A 7169-nucleotide genomic window follows, 5' to 3' on the forward strand; every position below is an offset into this window, starting at 1 on the left:
TCAAATTTTTAAGACTGGGCTATAAGAGCCACAGAGTCTGCTGCTGTGGTGGTGTAGACGGGAGAGGTTTTTCGCACTTGATCTCACCCCCACTGCTCGCTGCGCACGCGCCGCGTTGCTATAGCAACGAAGGCGCGTCGCCTGCGTCGTCTTCTTCCTCTCCGCCGAGGCTGCGCCCCTCGGCGCCTAAGTGAAGCGGGAGGCTGCGGCACGCTGCTCGGTGTAGTCGTCCCGCCTGAGCTTCACGTTCTCACGGGCTGTGGTTTTAGTGCAGCTGTTGCCACCCGTTTTTCTTTGAATTTTTTTTTACATTTTGACAGCCTAAGTTAGTGTTCGGTGCTTTAAATGATTGTTTCTGATCGTTATGTTTTATTAGGTTTGTTTACGTTACGTTTCGCTAAAGGGGGGCGAAGTAGCGCCAGATGCAGCCTTCTTTCATCCAAAAGCGCAAATGGACTTCGCTTTAGCCATGTGCTGATAGGGCCGTCGGGTGGCGCTTTAGACACAGCCTTTTCGTTAACAGAGTGGCGGGTGTTATGTAAGGGACGTTCGAGTGTGGTGCAAGCAGGATGCAGCAGAAGAAACTGCAGCCGCCCACTTACGTGTAATGGAATCCTCCGGCCCATGGGAATTTGGACAGCCATGTAGAGCAGCACCATGACAACACCTACTAGGACAGCCATAAAGACGAAGACCGCCACGATCATCAGGAAGCGTTCGTCAGAGAGGGCCATCCTGTGGTTACAGAAAAAAGAAAGACGAGAAAGACGTCAGTTCGACTGCCTACAAGCCGCCGACAAATTAGCGTTATCGTCCCAATTACGCTCTTACGCGCTACAGATGCAGCGCTCCTGCGTTACTTCGCGGTAGATGAATACGAAGAAGTCTGAAAAATTGCAGACAGCAACAAGCAATGCGCATGCGCTGTCCGCACTACGTTGTGAAGTAATTCAGGAAACCAAGCAAGTTGCGGCCCCTACATCAACATCCCTTTGCCGGTGCTATTGATGCGTAGAAAGCAGAAAACTGGACGGCGGGATAGGATGTCGGCTCCGTGAGAACAGTTCTGGGCCTTTGTTTTTTACCTCTTCCAACCCAATCATTCACCTGCATGATGATGATGATTTCTATTGGTTTCCCCTTTGTATCGGGGTGATGACATGTCATCTTACCAAAAAGGACTAATATACCTATGTTTTACACTCTTGGTGTAATACTAGCGCTGCTCCTGTACCCCAAACCCAACAACGAAGACGATAGCGTCAGTCGTGTCTTTTTGGCGTTCTGATTCGATTGTCCTGCACTATCGGCGGTAGTCAGACACAAACGCGCTTTCGTTACAATGTCTAGAACGCTCAGCGCTACAGCTATGGCTACAGTGCCGACCGACTCAAATTTCTAAGACTCGGCTGCCTAGAGCCACGGCGTCTGCTGCTGTGGTGTTGTAGATGTTCCGCCTCAGATTCCAGTTCTCACAGGTGGTGGTTGCAGTCCGGCTGTTTACACTCGTAGTTTTTGTAGCGTGAGCTACACTGGTCGAGACTGCGCAGTTTCGCGTGGCTCCTGGAGAGCCGTGCTGCGCATGCGCGAGGAGCAGTGCCGTCTCCCGGCGCACATCCAGCGCGCCGGAGCCACCGCCGCCGCAATTAGATTGGATTGCATTGGATTGGAGTGGATTGGACCTGAAATTGTTTTAGCGGCAGTAAGCAAGATAATCAAGCTAATCCTAGACAACCAGGAAACCTAAGAATAACCAGCTGAACTTTAGCTCACGCTATACGTATATCCTGCCATAGTCGAGCTAAGCCACTGCTAATTTTTTCTACCTTCATTGCTCCGACAAATTGCCGAATGCCAAGCAGCGTTCACAGTAGAAGTTTCACTGTTGCAAACTTTTTAAAAATTTGTCACAGCAATGAGAATAGAGCTTTTTTTCACACAAGTGGCGCCGAATCTGAGAATTCGCAGGCGAAATTCGCGCCATGTAGAACCGACTTAATGCGTTCAATGCGCGGGACTCTTAAGAATACACGTCCTCAGCACATGGCTAACCGGCAACCAGCAATCGTTTACCTCGCAGACGGCCCGTATTTTCAACAACAAAAGCGCCACATGCCTAAAAAGGCAACTTTGCGTGCTTCAAAAGAAATGAATCGAGAGAGAGTGATTCCCCCTCCCTGATAACATCTCCGTCAGTTGATTGCTGCGTGCATGGGTGGCTTTTCAGATGACAGAATTTGCGCTCGGCCGGTCACGCCACATGCAATATGCAGGCCGTTGCCTTGAGCATGCTCTCCGACGGAGAAGGCGCCTTGTATGGACCCATCTTGTCTTTCTTGGGGGCTTCGACAGGGCCCTCAGACTTCTCAGCCTTTGACTTCGAGGACTCGACCGAATCCTTGTCGAGCGAGGGTGACGCCGTGCCAGAACTCTGTTATGGCCTTGCGTCGACGAGCCCCGGTTCAAAGGCCCAACTACTCTGCAAAGCCCGATGCAAGCACCAAAGAAAGCCAAGCAGCGTGGTTAACAAAGTAGGCCTAGCAACTGAAGGGAACGAAAAAAACGACTTCCACGAGTGAGCGCAGGCATAGGGACATTGGTCACAAGGGTCACGTGACCAAATTCCCACTCTAAACATAAGAACCGTTTATTGTGACGGCAGCCGGCAAAGTAATAGCCGTGACAAACGTGCCTATTTAGGTGCACTTACGCCAAGTGCACTCGGGCTCCCCGAAGGACACTTTGGCTGCGCGCTGCTAAACGGCGAAACAAAGTGTCCTTGGCCATGATGTCAGTGACGATAAAAGGCGTAAATATTCCACAAAATGACTTGAAATTCCCTTTATTTAAGACGTCAGCAATAATGTAAGCATTACGTTGTGTTTGCATTGTTCAAAATTACAATCGGCGCCTCGCACAAGTCCACACACAAAAAAAATTACGCCCACCTCCCCTCACGGGAACCCTGGTGTGATGCGACGCTGAGGGGGGTTCAAGCGCAAGCGGAGAGCAACCGTCGACTGAAAGGCCGCCGGAGAGCGGCACACCGGTTATATGCGCAGCGCGCTCGAAGGAGAGGAGACCGCGGAGAGAGAGAGAGTACTGCACATGCGCAGCACCGCGCGCAGCGCCGCTGAGAGCGCGCTGGGCCGCACACCCGCAGATGTTGAGAGAGAGTGTTCGCTCTCACCTGGGCACGCGCCGGCGCCAGTGCGTCTGCCGCGGCTATGACGCAACCCAATCCAACGCAATCCACTTTAATCCAAGCCAAGCCAATCCAATCGAATCCAATCCAATGCCCCTCGCGAGAGTGCGGACGCCATCGACGACGGACGCACGCAGGAAGGAAAGGGCCGCCGACAAGAGATGCTCTCAGCGTCGCATCTAAAAAAACGGAGTCGAGACAACAACCGAACACCGGCGCTGATAGCATCACTGTTATTCACTGCGGAGCGAATCGCAGGATAATTATAATTTAGGGGGAATTATCTGAAAGCGTGGAATATAACAGAGAAAGTTGGAACGGCAACACAACCACCGGGCCACAAGAAGTCACGTACGAAAACGGTGGAGAGAACGGCTGCCATGGAGCAAAACCCTGCAGGCGGCGCTGACACTTCGTTGAGAGCGACGCTATTTTCTTGTTTTTCGTCGCTACTTCTCTTTTTGTAAAAATAATTGAACAGCATATCAATAATTAACTTGTAACATTACTTATTGTCATCTAAACGCTCGCTGTTTTATGTCACTTTTCCCGATTTTTGACCCCTGCGGCCGAGACAACTCACTCAGCGAGCCGGCCCGGGTAAAGTGTGTTTCGGGAACACACTCAGCTTAAAGTGCGTTCGGTGGTAAGTGTCACTCGGGTTTGCCGTTTAGCTGCGCCTGAATGGCATTTTATCCGTGTGCACTCGGTGGAAGTGCACTTAAATAGGCACCTTTGACAGGGGTATAAGCTGCGCGGAGTCTTACCTGCACTCCGCCACCACTGGCTCATCGCAATCACGTGACCACCGGCTGCGGGAATTCTTGCGGCAGTCGGCATTTTACTACCTCCCGGGCAGATGCACTTTTCTCGTGCATGATTTATTCGCATGTGTATTTTAACCAAACATCTAACCTAACCTAACCCAACCTAACCCAACCTAACCTAACACAACCTAAACTAACCCAACCTAAACTAACCCAACCCAACCCAACCAGTAAAGGCAGGTCCCATTCCAACCTAACCTAACCCACACAAAGAATAACGAAGGTTAAATAAATAAATAATAACGAAGGAATTCTGCAACAGAACCGAGTTTCTCAATATACACAGTGAATCAGTCCAAGAAAATCACAAGAAACAAACAAACAAAAAACTCAACTTAGCAGAAGTGGGCTCAAACGTGCGACTTCGCGATTAGAAACATGAGGTGCAACCACTGGGCCACGGTAACTATAGCCGATTTCACGCCTGCATACCCGTCACAATGAAGTAAGCCTGAACAGTCAATCAGAATAGAGTGCCGGCAAAATATCACCACCGCCAAATGTGCCGGCTGCCGGCAATATCTCCACTTCCGAATAAGTACTGGTCACGTGTCAGCCTCGACCCTTAAACAGTGAAGAGCCCATTTGCCGACACAGCTTGCCGTCGACTACGAAACAATGGTGCAAACGTGGTCGCATTACTGAGAACATTTCAGCCAGGACCACACACAGATGCTGTTCCCTTGAAAAAGCAGTCAGCTAGTACACACACCTAAAGCTGCCTTAGAAAGGACGGTTAGCGCCTGTTCAGAACGATAGAAACACGCGGTACCCCTGCATGGAATTCGGTTTCTTTCTCACTGGCAAAAATTGGCGGGTTTCACACAGGGGGCGCAATCGGCGTGAAAATTGCGAAGCTTTACACCCGTGCTTGCACAACAAGTGTTCTATGTTTTTAGGCCGGACGCATATTTCCTCGTAAGAAACGCGGTTAACAAGGGTGGTAATCGTGTGGTTTACCTCGACCGTCGCGTTTCGTGTTGGCCGGCAAGCGATACTTAGTAGGTGCCGCTAGCGTAACGGGCAGCGAGCGTGCTGCTTCGCGGGCATGGTACGCGGAGTCCAGCGTTACCTGGTTCGAGATAATACCCAACGCGCGAGGTGGCTCAGTGGCTAAGGTGCTGCGCTGCTGAGCACGAGGACGAGGTTCGATTCACGTCCGCGGTGGCTGCTTTTCTGATGCAGGCGAAAAGCGACAACGAATGTGTGTCGATATTTCGGTGCGCGTTAGAAATCCGCAGGTGGTCGAAAAGAATCCGGTGGTCCGGTGGCCCCAACTACGGCGCGCCTGATAGCCCAGGTGTCGCCTCAGCGCGTTACACCCCTCAATCAATCAATCAAATCAATCAATCAATCAAATCAAACCCAGCGGCACGCCCTACCAGAAAGCAGCAGCTAGCAGCCCCCGCAAAACCGGGAGGAGAGGTAAAGAAGCTTCGCTGACGTTTTTTAGCAGAAAACACGCGAGAAATATTGCAAAGCTATCACATTGCGCTACATTGCCGAAATATGAGAAGGAGACACGTATTGTAGGCCAGCACTAAAATACCGTTATCAGTTTGTTAACTTCACTTTACCACTCAAGCGATACGACTTAACAGAACTAGAGGCCCCTCTACAAATCTCCAGTCACGTTCACGTTTATTGACAGTGAAGTTACTAACAGTATTGGGGTTGGTGGACCCGAACAGCACAAACTATAGGCTCTGTGAGATAGCAAAAAACTTGAATTCTTAGAAAGTTGAAAGGGAGTCGCCATTGATTCGTCCATTTTCTTCACCATCTCGGTTATTTATTTAGAGTTAGAGTGCAAGTTCAAAACTTTTATCTTGCCTTCATGGCCTCTTTAAGCCACACAGCTGTTGATTACCCCTTCCTGTGTACGAGTACAAAAACAGCGAGGTTTCGACCGACCACACGTGGGTTTCGATGTGCCTGTCTTCTAAAGGGCGTGTTTTATTTATTACGTTTTCGTTTGAGCGTGAACCAGTAGAGCCATCAGGTGACACTTCCCGGCGGGAAGCACCACCGCTCGCAGAAGTCTGGCTCCGCGCACAACACGGGTATTCAAAGCTGCAATAATAACGGCAATCGTTCTACGTCACTTCCTCTAAAATGTCGATCAAGCGGCCGCTTTGGGCCAAATTTGGAGATAGCTGGGGGCAGAACTCAGTTGCGTGGTCGAGTCGTAAACGGAATTCAAGACGCGAGCCGTAAAAAATTGGTGTGGTCACAAGTTTCACACAATGCGCCTGAAGTGTACTCGAAATATATTTCGGCAAAGCTTTTTTAATACATTTAAAATGTATTTTTAAAAAAATATTTTCCTGCATTGAGAGTATCCCTGCCATGTTCGTTCTACAAACGTAAAATGCATCTGAAATATATTTCGAATATATTCGGAGTATATTTCTATGCTTAAGCACACTTTTAAAGTATACTCAGAGTGCTGCTCTAAATGTGGCTAGTTAAGTGTATTTTTAAATTATTTACAGTGCATTTACACCATGATCGTTTGGCGGGAAGAAATACATTTTTAATATATTCTGAATGCCTTAAGCGCACATTCGTGAGGTTCAGTGCATTCTTAATCTATTTGGAGGGTACTTAAAAGCACTGTATTTTTCCAGCACCTTTAAAATGTATTTTCAGTATTTACTAAAAATTGAGAAAATGCAATTGCACTTGAAATACATGTAGAAATACAAAGTATATTTGAAGTGCACTTCAAGCGTACTCGTACGTATTTAAAACGTATTACTTTTCGCTAAGGGAATTAAGTTTGGCTAACCAGAATCTGCAACAGGTCCGCGAGACAAGGTTAAAAGTGTTACATAAAGGGGGGGGGGGGGGGGGGGGGGAAGGGGGTTCATTTCAGTGAAACATTGCATGGTAACACGGAAGAACAGGGGGAAGCCATTTTTTCCGAGGGAAGGCCGACATAATAGTGTTTTTGGGCATTGCTGCTGCGCCCGATGTTTGATGCGAATTTAATTTTGTGAACGCCCCATCTGGCTACATTAAGAAGCGTGACTATATATTGCTCCGTGAGCGTGACATAAGCGCGAAAAGACCACGCACAATGCAAAGGTCAAAAACACTTGTCTTTTTATCTTGTTGCGCCTTATTTTCACGTT

The 7169-nt window shown here is 48.8% G+C and overlaps 1 long non-coding RNA gene across 1 annotated transcript in view; it reads right to left on the minus strand.

Annotated features, from left to right (window-relative positions):
• Positions 1–619: 619 nt before the first annotated feature.
• LOC144163053 (uncharacterized) overlaps positions 620–7169 on the minus strand; it is a 487499-nt gene continuing 480949 nt past the window's right edge. Inside the window, exon 3 of the long non-coding RNA XR_013320822.1 lies at positions 620–735. This is a non-coding gene — a long non-coding RNA (uncharacterized LOC144163053). The remainder of the gene's footprint in view (positions 736–7169) is intronic.

Source organism: Haemaphysalis longicornis, unplaced genomic scaffold (assembly GCF_048455015.1).
Source record: "Haemaphysalis longicornis isolate Haplotype H1 unplaced genomic scaffold, Haemaphysalis longicornis Haplotype H1 scaffold_12, whole genome shotgun sequence".
Classification (NCBI taxonomy): domain Eukaryota; kingdom Metazoa; phylum Arthropoda; class Arachnida; order Ixodida; family Ixodidae; genus Haemaphysalis; species Haemaphysalis longicornis.